The sequence below is a fragment of the Podarcis vaucheri genome (genome assembly GCF_965113315.1).
Source record: "Podarcis vaucheri genome assembly, chromosome: 3".
Lineage (NCBI taxonomy): Eukaryota > Metazoa > Chordata > Lepidosauria > Squamata > Lacertidae > Podarcis > Podarcis vaucheri.
The window spans coordinates 46,656,211-46,674,383 of NC_138761.1; the positions used below are offsets into that span (position 1 = coordinate 46,656,211).

The 18,173-nt window shown below is 40.0% G+C and overlaps 1 protein-coding gene across 4 annotated transcripts in view; it reads right to left on the bottom strand.

Moving 5' to 3' along the window:
- The window catches only part of CHRM3 (cholinergic receptor muscarinic 3), a 248,872-nt gene that overhangs the window by 123,755 nt on the left and 106,944 nt on the right, over positions 1–18,173 (bottom strand). The window contains exons 1-2 of one of the 4 annotated variants that reach the window (XM_082215049.1): positions 15,513–15,567; positions 8,288–8,399 (exon numbers count right to left, since the gene is read on the bottom strand). The exons of the other annotated variants lie outside the window; for them this stretch is intronic. The gene's annotated coding sequence lies outside the window, so the exon portion shown is untranslated. Of the gene's footprint in view, positions 1–8,287; positions 8,400–15,512; positions 15,568–18,173 lie in introns of those variants that run through there. 4 annotated transcript variants of the gene reach the window in all.

The following is an 18,173-nucleotide window of genomic DNA, read 5'->3' on the forward strand; positions in this document are numbered from 1 at the left end:
AGCAGGCTTGATGGAGAGCAGCGAAAATGGCAGCGTAACCAGTACTTTATTGAGGTGGACCAGGCCCAGTATTCCATTGTGTGTATGCCTATTTCTGCACACATTGTTTCATATTTGATCACAGCTGGGAGTCCAAGAATACGTCTCAGAAAGCTGGAGTGAATCTTTTTTAAATCACTGTTATATGCTTGGACCCATAGTGGGATTCCATAGAGTATCTGGGCTTGCACTTTTGTTTGAAATATCTGATTGGCCGCAGGAATAAATTGATTACCTTTCTGATAGTAAAAACGAGCAACTGCTGATGAGGTGCACTTTGCCTGTTTTATGGCGTTTGTGCGATGATTTGCCCACCCTAAATTGCTCTGGAATAATATTCCCAGATACCTATAGATTTTTACTTGTTGGATTTCATGCCCTCTTATTTTCCATTTCTCTAGTTTCCAACCATTCGAGAAGACCAAAATTTTTGTCTTCTCATAATTTATTGAGAGTTTATTACATTCACAGTAAAGGATCAGAGAAGATATAAGACGTTTCAGACCCAGACTCGTTAGTGATAGTAGAACTGCATCGTCTGCGTATAATAAGAGAGGAACTGGTTTCTGATTAAGTTTAGGGGCATGTGATTCTATTTTTTGAAGGTGATCTGGCAAGTCTGATAAAAATAAATTAAATAGAAAGGGTGCAAGAATACACCCTTGTTTTACCCCTTTCGAGTTTGGGATGTCTGGTGAAAGGTGACCTTTGGTGCTAAGTTTGACTTGACAGACATTGGAAGAGTATAGATTTTGTATTAAAGTCAATAAACGCTGATCAATTTTTAATTCTGCGAGTTTCCTCCACAGCTTTGGGCGGTCAATTGAGTCAAATGCACCACGAAAATCTACAAAAGCAGCATATATCTTAGATTGCCTTTGGGATCTATATTTTTCAACCAAATGCATAAGTATAAGGCAGTGGTCTAATGTAGAGCAGCCTTTAGAGAAACCTATTTGTTCTTTCCCTGGTAAATTTAGATTTTTCATCCAGGGAAGGAGTTTAGATAAAAGGTGCTTAGCGTAGATTTTCCCTATCACTGATAATAAGCTTATCGGTCTGTAATTCCTTGGTTCTTTTGGGTCACCATTTTTAAAGATTGGGATAATTATTGATCTTAGCCATATCTCAGGTATGATCCCCTCTTTGTCTATGAGAGTAAACAATTGAGCTAAGGGTTCTGCCCACCAATCTATATAGGTCTTGAATAATTCTATTGGTAGACCATCAGGCCCAGGAGATTTCCCCGATTTAAAATTTTTAACTATTTCTCTAATTTCCGCTTCTTCTACCCTTGGCCACTCCTGGAGTTTATTGATTTTGTTTTTAGTGATCTCATTTCCTTTAAGTTCACTGTGTAGATTGTTAAAGACAGAAGTAAAATATTGGTACCATTTGGATTCTGCAATTGGTGATTGGGTTAATTGATTTTCGGGTTTCAATCCTCCATACACTAGGTTCCAGAACGCTTTGTTGTTTTTGTTCTGAATTGAGTCATGTAATTGTAGCCATTTTTGGGTTGCGTATTTCTGTTTCTTTTCGGCCAGAATGTGATGATATTTTCTTTTTTCATCAAGATAAGAGGGCTCTAGTTTAGTGCGGTTATTTTTAAATATTTGGCGCAGTTTTCTTTTTAGCTGGAAACATTCATCGTCAAACCAGGGGCTAGCGCTATGTTTAAGTATCCAACCTTTAGGTGGGGTACTAAGCTCTGCAAACATTTGAAAAATTTCATTATAGATTTTCGGAATATCACTGTGGGGATTAATGGTCTTTAAATTAGATAGTACTTGTTTTCTCAGGTTGGCTGTTAGCTTTTGCCCCACTGCTGCACTCATTTCCTGGGACCATTTTAATTGAGTCATTTGTTTGTGTTGAGAAGGTTCTATGGTATTATATTTGGTTATTTTAGTTTCGTCCTTTAAGTTAATAGACAACAATAATGGCTGATGGTCGCTTTCAGTACGCGTTCCAATTTTGAGGTCCATGATCGAATTTATAATATTATAAGGAACAAGAATATAGTCGATGACACTGCATCCTCGGGGGGAGAAGTATGTAAATTCCCCGCTTCTATCGCCTTTTGTTGAGCCGTTCACAATCTGTAAATTAAAGTTGTTACACAATTCAAGTAGGCGTAAGCCTTCGTTGTTTACAACCCTATCTCTGGAGGAACGTCCTATTTTTAGGGCATGTGCGATATCATTATCAGTATTCCAATTTAGTTTACTACATAGTTGTTCATTGTTGGATCCCACTCTAGCATTAAAATCACCTGCTATTATCAGTGAGGCATTTGGGTATTTATCGGTCAAATTTTCTATGTAGGAGGTTAGTTGTGACCAATTTTCATTGCTGCTGTTGTTTTTGGTTGGGGGGATATAGACATTTATAAGTAACAAAGTATCGTCTTTTTGTGTTAAGAGTAGAGCTTGTGCAAGTGGTAAGCATTTTTCTAGGTGTTTGATTTCAAACCCTAGTTTGTCTTTGATCATACAGCAGAACCCTGCTTTCGGCCGGCCCTTCGTGTTTGTTTTCAATGCGGGTTTCGTATAGGAGGTGAATCCATTAATTTTAATATCTCTAGTTGACCATGTTTCTTGTAGGAGTATTAATTCAAAGTCTTTAAAGAAGTTCATTAGGTCTGGGTCTCCGCCTTTGTTTCCCCACCCTGCAATATTCCAGGACAATAAGCGTAGAGTCCGTTTTTGAGTTGGTGGTTGGTTGGCAGCATTTAGTCATTCTAGTTCTGTTATTGAGTCCAGCGAGGAATTTTGTCTTGTGTAAATACAGCCATTTGTCGCTGCTTTCGGTGGGGAGGGTAATGGTGGATCTGTTAGGTTCTTTTTTAAAATACGGGGAATTAAAATTTCCTCCCTTTCTTGATTTTCTTCCTTAACTGTTCCTTGTTCCTGAGAGATTTCTGTGGTTGGTGGACTGTTATGGACAGTAGGACTGTTTTCAGTCTCTACTTCCATTTCTTTGGTCTCATTTGGTGTTGAGCTCAGTGTGTCAGGTCTGTTGGAAGTCATCTTTTGTTCGGCAATGTTAGAGTCCTTTGTAGTGCTTAAATAAAGGGTACCTATTTCGTTTGGAGCTAGTATTTGATATCTCAGCCAGGAATTTGTGGTCTCTTTACTAAAGTTTTTGCTTGCCATTTCGTATTTTAAAGGAGGCTGGGTTTGAAGCTCTGCATCTATAGATTTGAAAGTTCCATTAGTAGCTCTCTTTTTGACTATGCATTTTGGGGAGAAGGCTGGTAAGTGTAAAGTTTGATTGTATATTGTTTCTACTGCATTTTGTTGACCTTGTTGATGAATTTCGGTCAATCTGGCCTGCAGTTTCGTCAATTTACTGAGTATATTTATTTGTTCTTTGTCTGGTAGCTTGGTAAAATTACTCAGCAGATCTTCTTCTTCTGGGACTGTCCAGTCTATTGTGTCAAAAGCGAGGCTGTTGTTTAGTGCTATAGTCGCTTGGTTTGGGAGCTCGGATTTTTCTTGCGTGATTTCCCGGGTAGCTGGCTGCGGTTTCTCCCATCTGCTGAGTTCTTCCACGGGAGTAGGGCAGATGTCGGCTTCTGGTGGAGTGACCTTGTTCATCTTATTTTGTCTTTTAGATGCGATCAATGGGCTGAGTGATATATCTTCAAAGTGTCGACGTGGAATAATTCCTTTCTGGGCTAAGTGAGCCTTTTCCCTTAAGATTTTGGTTGGAATTTTGTGACTACCAAATCTTAGTAGTACTTTTTTGGAGTATCCATCGTTAGTGAGCCTCTTGACTGCTTTTAAGTCAATACTTCCTCCCTCAGGGCCTAGGAGCAGGTTTAGATGGTGTCTGGCCCAGAAGGATGACTCCCAATAAGGTAGGGGCCCTCTATACGGGAAAATGTGGAGAACAATCTCACATGGCTTCAATATCAGGTTGAATGAGTGAGGGGGACTTCCTCTGGTTTTTGGTTGGTTTAGAGGTATAAGTTTGTATTTGTTCTGTTTACCTCCAGGGCTTGTTAAGGATGGCAAAAAGGGAGTGAGTTGCCTCCTTTCAACTGGGTTATCCAGCTTCTTGGAGATGTTTTGTAATTGTTCAAAGATTTTTTGAACTGTTTGAGCAGTCAATAGGCAGCATTCCTCCAGCAGCTCCACCTTTCTACCAATTAGTGCTTGTGCCTCAATTATGGGAGTAGTAGCCTTGTCCTCATTAATCCCTAAGGATATCTCTTCGGCTGTCTTTCCATGAGAAGAGTTGGGGAAAGTTTTAGGAGGGAGTATGTGCTGATTTTGAGGTAGCAGGTAATTATCTAGATTACTCTGTTTGAAGCCAGAGGGCTCTGCGTCAGTTTCTATATCAAGACACCTGAGTCTTTTGGCTCTTTTCATTGCTAGATTCTTCTTAAATCAATGAGGTCAGACTTCTAAATAGAGTGATAAAGTGCTAAAATGCTAAAATTTTCAGGTCACAATCTCATTCAATTCTCGTTCATTCCTGGCCGGGCTGCTGCGAGGAGTTTTAAAACTGGGTCCAATTAGAGCACTCCTTTAAGGTATCCCCCCCCTTCTTCTCGGTTTGTTAAACAACTAGGATGATTGGGGGGTCCACGAAGTTTGAGGTGGTGGGAAAAAAGCCCACTAGAAGTCCTTAAAGATCCTTGGAATAAGTTTGTCACGAAGGATCAACGAGAAACTGGAAGGGAGTGCCTAATGCCCGAGAGGGAATGATTGAAAGCCTTCGTTAAGACTTCGTTAACTTCATTAAAATCCAGCACCGAGGAGGATAACATAGGGTGTTCAAAAGCACAGCGAGGTAATGATAGGAAATAAGATCCGAAGGAAGGAGAGGAGCCAGCAACAAAGGCATTTAGTTAAAAGAGTTCTTTGAGCTCCGATAAGAGCGTCTTACCTCGGCGCCATCTTTTTCTCACCAGGAAGTCGGGGTTTTTTTTAACACTTTTCTTATTCTTACAATCCATACACAAGCCATTAGTGATTTTATTCCAGATTAATATATTACTAAAATCTCATAAATATTGTGCACACACCTTTAAATATAGATAGACCAATGAAACTAGTCAGATAGATGAAATGAGTCACCTACTTAATAGAAAGTCAACAATTTGGAGAAATAAAAATTATTACTAAAAACAAAGTTAAGAATTTAATTGCACACAGCTTCTGTCTTTCCTATTTTAATTTTCTTTAAACATTTTTAAATGGTCTATTAATTCTGGTTGGACAAGAGTCAAAACTAACTCCCTGCTGTTAGAAAGAAGTGTGCAATGAAAATGCATGACTAATCAGTGTGATGAAACACAAACCAAGACTTTATTTTTGCCATTTCACTCTGCAGGAAAAGTCAGTTTATGTGGCTTAAGGAATTATTACTCTCTAGATGCCAACAATTGTAATACGTTTGCTGGTACAGAGACATGAAGCATAAAGAGAGACTACAATCTTTATACGCTACAGCTTTCTTTTGTGTTACACTCTATTGCCAAATATGGTGAATACTTCTCCTTAGTTGTCACTCACAGATGAATATCCAGTTCAGGCAAAGCTTCTGAATTTCAGCTCTAGCCATTTGTTGCTGAAAAGGTTGCTGATATTATACTTGCTGGTATGGGTGCCCGTGAAGTCAATGATTTTTGACCTAACAGAGTGTAGGGACCGGTAACTTAAAAGGAACACATGTTACAGCAGGGTAACATTCCGTTCCGCACTCCACAACAACACAGAATTAAAAACTGAGCATTGTATCTGCATAGCCTATTTTTAAATACTTGTTTTCATTAGATTTCACTTTCTAGGTTGCAATCCAGAAACCTCTCTAGGTACAAATACATTGCACACATGCATTTTGATTTCTCACTTAATCCTTCCCCAAGTAGCTTCTTTTGCTTCATTAGAAACATTTGAAACTGTTCCCCTACTCCAAGTTGGAGTTATGTGGGGGAGAGGGGGCAGGATCCGTGACATGGGCTGTGTCTGCATGCTACTCTCAGTGCCGGGGCATGGCTTGGAAGGCTACTCCCCACCTCCCCTTCTTTTCTGGCAGCAACCTGGCCCACCCTGGGTTGCAGAGCAGGTCTTGATACATATCACTGCAGAACTCAGAAGGGATTATTTGCTTCTCCACACATTGGTTTTTGTGGGCAGGGTTTGTTTTCTTTCTTTTTTGCCTGCTCTGTACTGCACCTTATGAGTGCAGGGTGGTGAGTGTGGCTAATTTGGTCACATTTGGCAGGCGGTTGTGAGTGATGGAAGGGTTGTCAGATGAGCAGGTGGACACTATTAGACACCTTTGGAACTGAGGGGCAGATCTGGAAGCCAGCCGCTCTTGGCTGTGCAACCTGTGGGGCTGGATATGGAACATATTTGGGGTGCCCAATCTCGTCCGCCATGAGTTGTGTAGCCCTGATGGTGGGGAGAAGAAGACTCACGTAAAGGGTAATGAAAAAGTGCCCTGAGCAGGGTGGCTTGCCCTCATGGAGTTCAGGTATTGCTGCTCACATACAGTGTTTACCCTCTACTGAAACCTATATTGAATAAAATGTGGCCTTGGTAAAACACCCCATACTTGTGTTAGGTCTTTTGGTTTCTGGCAGTTCTCACTTGCTCCCCCCACTCAAAGAATCCCTAGATCAGAAGTGAGGAACCTTTTTCATCTTGAGGGCTACATGGCAGTGGAAGAGGGGGCCAAAGGCCAAAGCAGTTGGAGTAGAGATTTTATACTTGATCTTTATAGACAGGCTAGTTTCCACACTCACATCCCTCCCTGCCCTTCACCCAAGCAAGCAAGAAGTATTATCAGGGCTCAGGGACACATTCTAGCCAGGCAAAAGCACCCAAGGAGCGTGCAAAGCAGAGGCCAGTGAGGGGTGTGGCTTGGGGAGGGGAGAGCAGAGCTGAGGCAGTGTAGCCTGGGGAATCCTGAAAGGCAGATAGAGATGCATAAAGGGTTGTGTTTGGCCCCTGGTCTGAGGTTCCTTACCCTTGCTCCAGAGTGAGAGCAGGAAGAACTGCCCTTACTCTGACTAGCTTCATGAAAATAACAATGCTATGTGTTGACGTAGCATCATCCTGAAGCTCATCGGTGAGGACCATTCATCCTGCTCCCAGGTTAGGGGATGTTGGAGTAATGGAATGGTGACTGGAAGTTGCTAGATTCAGTGTTATGCTATGCCACTAGTAGGGATGGGGAAGAAATTCAATTCAGGTCTTATCTGAATCCGCACTTTCCAAAATGATATGCAAAGCAGAAGCTATATAGCCTTCAAAATTTGCAATTATCCAAATTTTGCAATATATTTCTCAAACCAGTGTTTACAAAAACATATTTATATTAGTGAAAACAATATACAATAATGCATTGTATCTGGGGGAATTACTTGCAAAAATGTTTACATCCGTCAAAAGTGCATATGAAATGCATTTATTGTGAGAAATTTACACTAAAATGCTGATGAATTTCATGAGGATTTTTTAAAATCACAAATTGCTGCAAAATGTGGAAAATTTAATTTACATGGAAAAATAAAAAAATTGGGGGAACTGAAATTGGCAGAACCTACTATCGCTAGCCACGAAAGATAAGTTCCTTACTGGTATCAACCCTCCCACAACTGAGCAAAGTGCAGTCCCAACTTCACATTATGGAAAGAGGGTGGCAAAGCTGGAGGGTGTGTGTGCACATTTTGGCTCAGCCTGAGAAGTAACTGTGAATGGAGAAAAATAGATTCTGAGCTAAACAAGAAAGGCTAGTGTGGGAGCTCTACTTACTGCTGCTCTGGAGACAGCAGCTGCTCCCATTTTGGAATGTTGCCCTGCTGACCTATTTAAGAGTTACAAGGCAGCAGTTGGCAGCTTCCCTAATGGGAACTGGCAAAGGGGTGGAGCTAATGAAATTTCAATCCAAGTTAAGGGGTTTTAAGTGGCTTCCTTTTGCAGGCGGAGAGATGAGGCAATGCCATTACTTCTCACTAGTAGAGCCTGCAGGGCTAGGCAGGAGATGGGCATCCATCCCTACTGCTATTATGGGTGTCTCCTTCACAGCCAGAACCAGAGCCTGAAACTGTAGTTGGAGTTTATTAAAGGCCAGAAATATAATCTCCCTGCTTCATTTTCTTTGCAACTGCTTAATGGTATTGGTTACTTGCTTGTGTTGCTTACAAGAAATCTTGAGTTCTTTGTTCCTTTTAAAAATCAAATTAAAAGCAGAGGGATTCCTCTGCAGAGCAACTCTCCAGTCCTACCTGGCATCCCAATGTGGGATTAGCTCTTAATTAGCTCTTAATTAGAGTGGACTTCAAAGAACCTATGCCTTGGTCCTCCAGGTTGACTATAATGACAGAATATTTTGTAGCCCTCAAATAAAAAGATAAGCAGATTGTTATGGACAAAAGTCAAGAGAAGTCCTACCGTTACCACCAACAAGAATCAGCACTATGTGATAGTTAAATTATTATCAGCACAGAAACAAATCATATGTCAGAGTCTTGACAAAGCCATGATAAGAAAAGCACTGGCAAGTATTTAAAAAGTGAGTCAGAATAATACATTTGAGCAGCAGTACTCCTACAACTTCCCATTTGTGTTTTATTTTTGTTATCTTCTGAAAAAAGCCATACAGAGGAACAGTCACTTGGACTAAACTTTGCCGTAAGAATTGTGCTGTAGCATTGTATTCTGAGCTTTACACTAAAATCTTTGACATTTGTATTCTGTGCCTGACTTTGTAAGTGCACTGCTTTCAACTCAGTTCCAATATGAAATATACGGATAACATGCTGTCCCTCACTTCACCTTTCTATTTCAGGTAACTGCTGGTTTCTGGCATGTTCAAAATGAACATCTAGTCTAGTACAAAGACACTCCAGTTTCATTTGGAACCTGTAAGCATGGATGTATTATGAATAAATATTTACTTATAAAGTGTTCTGATACCGGTGACTCATACTTCATCTTCAGTTAAGCTTTTATATGCTCTCTTTTTAACTAAATTATAAAATATAAATATATAGCATTTAATTTGTCATATCACCAATGATTTAGCATAGGCAGTGAATAAAAACTGGCCTAATCCCATTACCAGTATTTATATTTTACTTTCCTAATCTCTTCTCCAAAGAAACTGAGAAGATGAACTCTTGCCTGTCATACAGCATGAACATCATGATGGCGTTTTGCAAAGACACATTTCACATTTAAATCTGACAGGGGTTGGATAAACTTCCTGTGGCTTCTTTCTGGTGGCAATACAGGATCACATCCCACAGGATCCACCTTTTGCAGCTGGGACCGTAGTTCTCTTTTGCTTTGGTTTGTTTTTAGTAGCTATCTAGAATATAAATATGACTGCTAGTTTTTAAAGGGTGGGAAAAGCATTTGCAAAGGTTTCGAAATTGTTTCAGGGAAACCTGCAACAAAGGAACCTATGAAAACGTCTACAAAGAACAAAGATACATACTGTAATCAAAAGGTGGCCAGGAGTATAACTAATTCAGTTACGCAAATGAGCCAATCTTTGGCAGGTCTGTTGGCTGTTTATTTTAGTAAAGGAATGTTTACAGGATTTAACATCCTGGTAAATAAGAATGCATGGTAGTTCTCAGGGTGTGCCACAGTTAAGAGGCAATAGTTTCAAGGACGCCGAGTAATGTAAATTATGTCCATTATCCTGAAATTTCTATTGCCTCTCATAAAAGCCTTAAACAATCCTTGTGGAGTCAGTCAAGGAAGAAGAAAGCCAAAGAGTTCTCAAGCTGTCAGTTTACCACTTGCAAGAATACTTGTACTGTCTAACTCAATTTCTGTTCTACCCCTTTTCAAGAGTTCAGGGCATTATATTGGCTACTTTCCAGTCCTTGGGTATAGTGGCTTATCCAAGGGACAAGCTACATATTTTTGTTAGAAGATAAGCAATTTCACATCTGAGTTCCTTGAGATGTCTCCTGTCTCCTGTGAATGCCATCTTTACCCAGCAATTCGTTGGTTTTTATTTTGGTTGTTGTTGTTGTTAATATTAATATACTGCCCTATACCTGGGGGTCTCAGGGCAGTTCACAGAATAAAATCAAAATATAAAACCACAAAATACATAATCAAAATAAAAACAACCCAGTAACCCCCTCCCCCAAAATAAACACATTTTAAAAGGGCATAGGATGTCAATAAATCAAAGGTCTGGTTAAAAAGGAACGTTTTTGCCTGGCACCTAAAGGTGTATAATGGAGGCATCAGGCAAACATCCCTGGGGAGAGCATTCCACAGATGGGGAGCCACTGCAGAGAAGGCCCATTCTCGGGTTGCCACTCTCCAGACCTCTCAAGGAGGGAGCACACAAAAAAGGGCCTCAGAAGATGATCTCAGGGTCCGGGTAGGTTTATATGGAAAGAGGCAGTCCTTGAGGTATTGAGGTCCTGAGCCATTTATGGCTTCATAGGCCAAAACCAGCACTTTGAATTGGGCATGGAAACTAATTGGTAGCCAGTGCAATCGGACTAGAATCAGTGTAATATGCTCAAACTGTCTTGCTCTAGTGAGCAACCTGGCCACTGAATTTTGCACTAGCTGAAGTTTCCAAACCATCTTCCGAGACAGCCCTATGTATAACACATTGAAGTAATCACATTGAAGGTTCCACGGGGCTGAAAAGCATTTCCCAAGCAAGATCCTATGGGAACAACCATCCAAGTAGGACTGGAACCACTGCAAAGCAGTGCCATCCACCCCTAGTTTGGACAGTCACTCCAGAAGTGTCAGGGAACTGACATCGGAGCCAGAGGTGGAGGTAAGGCTCCCAAGTGATGCTGGAGAGGGACCCAGCAGGGAGAGAGGTAGCTCATCAGCGGGGGAAGGAAATCAGCGTAACACCAGGGATAAAGGGGGGCAGATGGGGGAATCGGCGAGGGGGCTCCAGGACTCCTCGCCGGAGACCAGCGGGGAGAGCACGCGTCCTCCGCTACCCATACCCTCCCTGCGCAGAAGACTTCCGCGCAGGGAGAGTAGGAGAAGACTTGGCGTCAAACAGCTTTTATGCTGGAAAAGGTTTAAGAAACGCCCACTGACGGATTCTGCTAGCGACTGAAACAGCCATGAAGTGAAGGGCTGTCCAGACAGAAAAGGTTTAACCAAGCTGTCAAAGAAGGATAGAACTTTCTTTATGTACGCAACAACGGCAGCAAGAATACTTATCGCAAAGCACTGGAAGACACAAGATTTGCCCACTCTGGAAGAATGGCAGATGCAACTGATAGACTATATGGAATTGGCTGAAATGACTGGCAGAATCCGAGACCTGGGAGAAGAGACGGCAGAAGAGGACTGGAAAAAATTTAAAGACTATTTACAGAAACGTTATAAATTGTATGAATGTTAGGCGTATGCACAAATGAGAGCAACACGGCAGCAGTAAATCTAATGTAAGACATATGAGAATAGGTGATGTTTAGAGAAATTGTGAAATCTGAAGAAACACTATGTTCAAATCTAGCAGGTTAATTTATGAACAAAATATTTAAAATTTGGAATTGAATACATGAGAATTATAAAATAAGAATGGAAGTAAGGTAACAAATTGCTGTTTTAACTATATGATGGAGAACGCAGGGGAGGGTGATGCGAGGAAGTCCAAAGATTATGAAAGTATGATTTATGAACATTTGTAATCTCTTTTCTTATCTTTTATTCTTATTTTCTTTACTCTTACTTTTTTCTTATAATTTTACTTTGAATTTCTCTGTTTTTCTGTATGTTTGATGCTATTTTTGTTGTTTAAAACTGCAATAAATATTTTATTAAAAAAAAGAAAAGGTTTAACCAGGCAACCTAGCCAGGAGTGGCGGCAACTTACGCACGAGCAACCCCTATTATTATTACAAGAAGGATACCATGGCTGATGGTATTGAAAGCTGCTGAGAGGTCAAGAAGAATTAACAGGGACAGGTTTCTCTTCTCTCTCTCTCTCTCAACAGAGGTCATCATACAGGGCGACGGGAGCAGTTTCTGTGCCAAAACCGAGCCTAAACCCCAATTGTAATGGATCCAGAAAATCAATTTCTTCCAAAAGCACCTGGATCTGGTCTGCGAACTCTTGCTACAGAACCTTGCTCTGGAAAGGGAGATTAGCAACTGGCCAGTTGTTAGTTAGGTTTTCTGAATCTGGGGAAGGTTTCTTAAGTAATGGTTTTGCCACTGTCTCCTTCAAACAGGCAGGGACCGCCCCCTCTTGTCAAGAGGCATCGATCCCTGGCCCAGCTAGCTGTTCCCTCTCTGCTGGTTTTTTTCAGCCAAGAGAAGCAAGGGTCTAGAGCGCAAGTGATCACCCTGACCAATCCAAGCACCTTGTCCACATCCTCAAGCCTGGTACATCAATTCTCGCCACTATTATCCGTCTTAGTTCTTCAGACTCGCCTCCTGCAAAGGTTGGCAGTGGTGAGACTGGTCCCTTGTTGTGTGAATTTGGCATATGGGTAGTACAATCAGACAGTATGTATTTAAATACATATATACCTCTCTCTCTCTCTCTCTCAAGAAAATTGAGCTGACAAAGATGTGGGGAGGGGAATTTTGATATGTGACTTACAATAATTTCTCATTATTTTTCTTTTACTATAAGAATTTCAGCTGAGCAAGAGAATTTAAACATCTAATATACAGGCACACGTCAGAGATATTTACACTACGCTGTGTATGTGGTATGTAGACTGTGTAGTCCAGTCGTGGCCAAACTTGGCCCTCCAGCTGTTTTTGGACTACAACCCCCATCACCCCTAGCTAACAGGGCCAGTGGTCAGGGATGATGGTAATTGTAGTCCCAAAACAGCTGGAGGGCCAAGTTTGGCCATCAGTGGTGTAGTCCAATAAGCCCGGAACCCTTTGCTGCAGGGCAGAAGAGGAAAAACCCGGCTCCAACCCTAGCCAACTCCACTCCTGTGTCTAGAAGAGGGATGCTGGTGGCAGATAGCTTCCTTCCCCTGGAAACAGCTAGGCTACTTGCAGCTGCACCCGCGTCCTTGTAAAGAGCAATATCTGTGAAATGCAATAATAAAGCAAAGCACAATAAAGTGAGGTATGCCTCTATTGGGTAGCATACTCCCAGGACCATAGCCCGTAGCATACTAATCCTGTTAATAAAAGTTGGGTCCTTTTCTGAACTTAAGGCATTGCACTTTGCAGGATGCAATACGATCTGATATAAAGCCTTGAGAACACATAGCCTATCTGGGAGATGGTTAGTTGAAGACCTATCTTTATGACAAGTTTGTGCATTCCTTTAGTACTCGCCCACATTTTAGAGAGCCTTATGGGAGATGTTTGTTACCACCACCTGTTACCAGAGTGCTTGTTTTACACATGAGTGGTATGTAGATGGAATTATTTGTAGGAATGTGCTATGCACATATTAGTCTGCCCATGCCATAGAGAATTTTTGCACCCAGGATCTCTTTCCATTGTTATATTGCTATAGTATAATGTTTTCTGTCAGAGAAAGAAAGAAAGAAAGAAAGAAAGAAAGAAAGAAAGAAAGAAAGAAAAGCAATCATTTCTCATTACTTGTATCAAGGTTATTCAAATCCAGCCCATCCAGAAGAGATTACATTTGACCAAAATGTATATTCTTCTTCATTTAGAATTGTACTTCCTGCAGAATTCTGCTGCACGTACATTAACTTTTTTAAAAAGTTAACCATCGTGCAAAATATATGGGAAGTACAACATTTAAAAATCTCTTGGCAGGTATTTGTTCCACTAGCTGGGCTAGCCCGTAATTTCTCTACATTGTTCATTTCCCATAGATGAATATTTTATGCCCAATCAAATTTCTTTGCATTTTTGGAGGGATGGGGGGAATCACTATTAGTAAAGATAGATGTGCAGATGAAAGAAACTTGAAGGATAAATCTTTTATAAACAACTCGGAAGTCCACTTGGTGAGGGAAAATGTGCCTGTCTCTCAGTTTATTTAAAGAATCAATTTAATCCAAGATAGAAAACTTAAAAACAGGGTCTATCAGCCTTCTAAACATATCACATAGGATACACTCAATAAAATATTGCAGAGTACAGAAGTATAATAATAGGGCAAAAGGCTGAATCATGAAATAATATCCCCTTGTTTTAAAACACGTGTTATTGTCTGTTAATCATTAGCATGTGTTATTAGCATGGGCATATTAGTTAGCATATTATGTGTTAATATGCCTATGTTTCATTCTTCAAAGCAGAATAGCCTCTACAGCTCTTTTTCATATATATTCTTTGAGACTTTTTGTTTCTCTTCCCTGTTTTGGAAGGAAGAACAGACCTTGATCATATGATCATATGATCAAGTGTACATTATAGATTTAAAGAAGGACATTTCTGGACATGTGTAGGTCAAGCTAGGGATTTGGTGGATACGGATAAGGTGACCACAATCTAGCCTGAACCATAGGAGAATGCAATGAGATAGGACCAGGTAACAGAAACTGTGAGGGGAGCCACAGATTAAAAGACAAGGAAGTAAATGTAAATACACATGCATGCAAGTTACATTATACAACACTGGTCACACTTAAACTGAGTAATAATGAGACAAAGAAATATGTGGCTAGAAAAGAATATTTTTTCAATAGAAGTAATGACTGAATAACAATAAAGTGCACTGGAGCATATGAAGAGTGAGTTTCACTGTTACTAGTAACTGCAGAGTCTTCCTTCCCCAAACACTAAAAGAAATAGCGAGCAGAAACAGCATTTTGTCACAGCAGACCTTTCAGTAAAGGGTTAGATTGCCAGGGTCTGGCAGCTTGCTTTACATGAGAAGCTTATGCAACATCACAGACCGAGAAGAGGAACTAAATTAAACATCAAATTTACAGATATTTGGATGCCTTTCATAATGCATACTGGCAAATATGCCCCAGCATTAATCTTACCTTCCAAGCATGCGCCCACAGATCTGTGAACGCAGATGCTCTGAAAAATAAGCATAAAATGTGTGTGCGTTTTTCCTCCTCGAATTTGTATCCACTTGATGAAATGGATTGGCAGTAGGCCAGCAGGATTCAGGACAAACAAAAGAAAGTACTTCTTCACATAACACATAATTAATTTATGGAAGTTACAGTCACAAACTTGTAATAGTGGCCACTGCCTTACATGGCTTTAAAAGGGTATTAAACAAATTTGTGGAGGATTCATGGAGCAACAGTGAGGGGAGGGCTACTACTTCATGCCCTGCTTATGGGATTCCAAGAAACATTTGTCTGGGCACTGTAAGAAAGGGAATGCTGGACTAGATGGAACCTTAGTCTGATCTACTACTGTTGGTCTCATTTGTGAAAGGTTGCATGCCTCATTGCAAATCCTTAATGCCTGTTATTTAAAAAAAACAAAAAACGAAACTAAATATATCTGAAAACATATTCGTATGAAGCATTGCTTTTAGAAATGTGATCAAATGAACATATATATAATGATAACTGATTGAATCACCTTGCACAAGTCTGATATACGCTAGAGAAAAAGGAAGGTAGATGAAGAACATTTGGAAAAGCAATGCTGTAATACTTTCTGCAAATACAGTGGTACCTCGGGTTACATATGCTTCAGGTTACATATGCTTCAGGTTACAGACTCCGCTAACCTAGAAATATTACCTCGGTTTAGGAACTTTGATTCAGGATGAGAACAGAAATCGTGTGGCGGCAGCGCGGCGGCAGTGGGAGGCCCCATTAGCTAAAGTAGTGCTTTAGGTTAAGAACAGTTTCAGGTTAAAAACAGACCTCCGGAATGAATTAAGTACTTAACCCGAGGTACCACTGTACATAAAACTGCATGATACTGGACCAGCAGTCTTTTTCAAATGTTGACTTCATTAACAATTTTTCAAAAAATATTTCAGAAGTTGAAACTGGTTCAGAATTCCTCTCTTTCAACTATTTGCTTAGTTATTGTTTCTAAGTAGCATATGCCGCTGTGCAGAAACAGCAGAATTAATATATATTTAGAACAAGTTTCTCAGTGCAGACGAGTCAATTAAACTACAGGTGCAAGCCTTTGGAAATTTTGGTTTCAGTTAAAACATACTGATTTAAATGTATTTATATGCATGCCTAACTTTGCATAGAATCAGGCTGCAAAAGTTGCAGCGTTTTAAGAACGCAGGAGTTAAACTTCACAGAGGCTCTGCTGAACTGGACTAATAATCTGCTGCTGCTTGAGCATAACAGCCAAGCACTGGTTTTGAAAATGGGAAGTCTGGCTGCTAGCCCAGCACTGTCTTTATTCTATTATAAATTAAGTGTGCATGTACTACAGTTCATTGGAACTGATTATTTCAGTCTTTGGGTGCATATTTCTGGCTCCTTTAACATCTGAACATCTGGTTCAAAGCATTTGTAAACAGAAATACATTGGTTGATACTATCCTTATGCTAATTGAGAAATCTTGATTGGCTATAGACATAAGTTCTCAGTAAGTCAGGTTGTCGTCAACAACAACAACAGTAGTGTGGAAGGTTCACTGTGGTTTTGCAACCAAAAATGCTGGAACACACCTATAAGAGGTCTGTTTGGAAAGGTTCAGAGACCGGCAGACTGAAAGCATCCCATTAATTTCCATAGTTGTATTTCTTAATACTTACTTACTTAATTTACCACACCCTGCGCTTCAATCAAGCTATTGTCTTTAGGGCTTGAATACAGTTGGGAATATAACTGAAGTTGAATCCAGACAAGAAGATGGAATGAGATTGTTGGACGTCCTTTTGGCAAATAGAATGTAGGGGGGAATAAGTTAGCTATAACAGACTAGTCCAGAATTTCTGGTTATCCAGCTTTGAATTTTTCCTACACCCAGTATGTTCAAATTAATATTTATTTAGTTAGTTAGTTTAAAATAATGGTGGCATTTGACTATGCCACACCCAAACAAAGGTGGAAACTACACACAGATAAAAAACATTCTGAAAATGCTTTTTTTTAAAGCATTTTTTAAAATACATTGAATTTTTCATAAGGCGTTTAGTGTCACATGGTATATTGCACTTAAAACACACTTAAAACATTTTATTTGCAGCTGTACAGCTGAATCCAAAGTGTTTTGACACTTATGATAAGTGTCAAAACAATTTAGATACAAAGCAAGATATAAAACCATAACCTCAAAAGCTGTTGGAAGTACAACAAAAACAAAGCTCACCACCTTCAAAATCAAAATACAGATTTTTAAGTCTGGGCCTCTCAGTTTTTAAAGGTTATTTAAAAGGCCTGGGTGAGCAGCAAGGCCTTCATCACCTGCCACTGGGAAAATCACTAGGGTGGTGCCAGGTAAACCTCACTAGGAAGCCTGTTCTAGGTGGCAGAGAATCTTATATGCACATTGTGTTCAAAGGCTGCATTAGATCCTTCTACTGGTTAAATATAAACATATAAAAGTTTTACATTGCATACATTATGTAAAACATGGTAAGTAGTACTATCATGATCATATTACAGGCTTCCAAATTCCCCTCTACAGTTTTCCTTAGCAAACTATCCCTCTCACATGTTTTGTTTTGTTTTGTTTTGTTTTGTTTTGTTTTGTTGTGTTCTTGTTCAGACTGTCTTTTATTTGTTAACTTCTCTCCCCATTGTTTACACCACCGGCACTATTTCGACCAGTTTCCCAAATCACAGGTCATATTCTTTAATTTCTCCATTTGCCTTACTAAACATTTTCTCATAATTTTTCTTCACCAAGCATGCCTTCCCACTCGGTCTTGCGTGCCTTCCTTCCTTCTCTTACATTTGCAGGTTGCCTCTCACCAATCATACCACTAGATTCTCTATCTTGCATTAACTATATCTAAAGAACTCCTCTTGCATTATGTATGTGTAGACCAACCATTCACCTACTGCACTGAAATGTAAACAAATTTCTAGCTTGTGGACCACCTGAAGTATGGTTGTTTCCACTCACATTTTATGCTCTTGAAGTGGGCAGAGATCCTTAAAGTATTCTCTATATATTTTTAGTTGACATCTATTATTCCATTCATCTGTGTTTATAAATCCCAAGCCATTTCCATCTCTCGCAGTTAAACAGCAACATTAAGGTAGCGTCAAAGAAAGCAATGCAAATGCATTTCAATTAACTCGCTAAAAGAAAAAAGG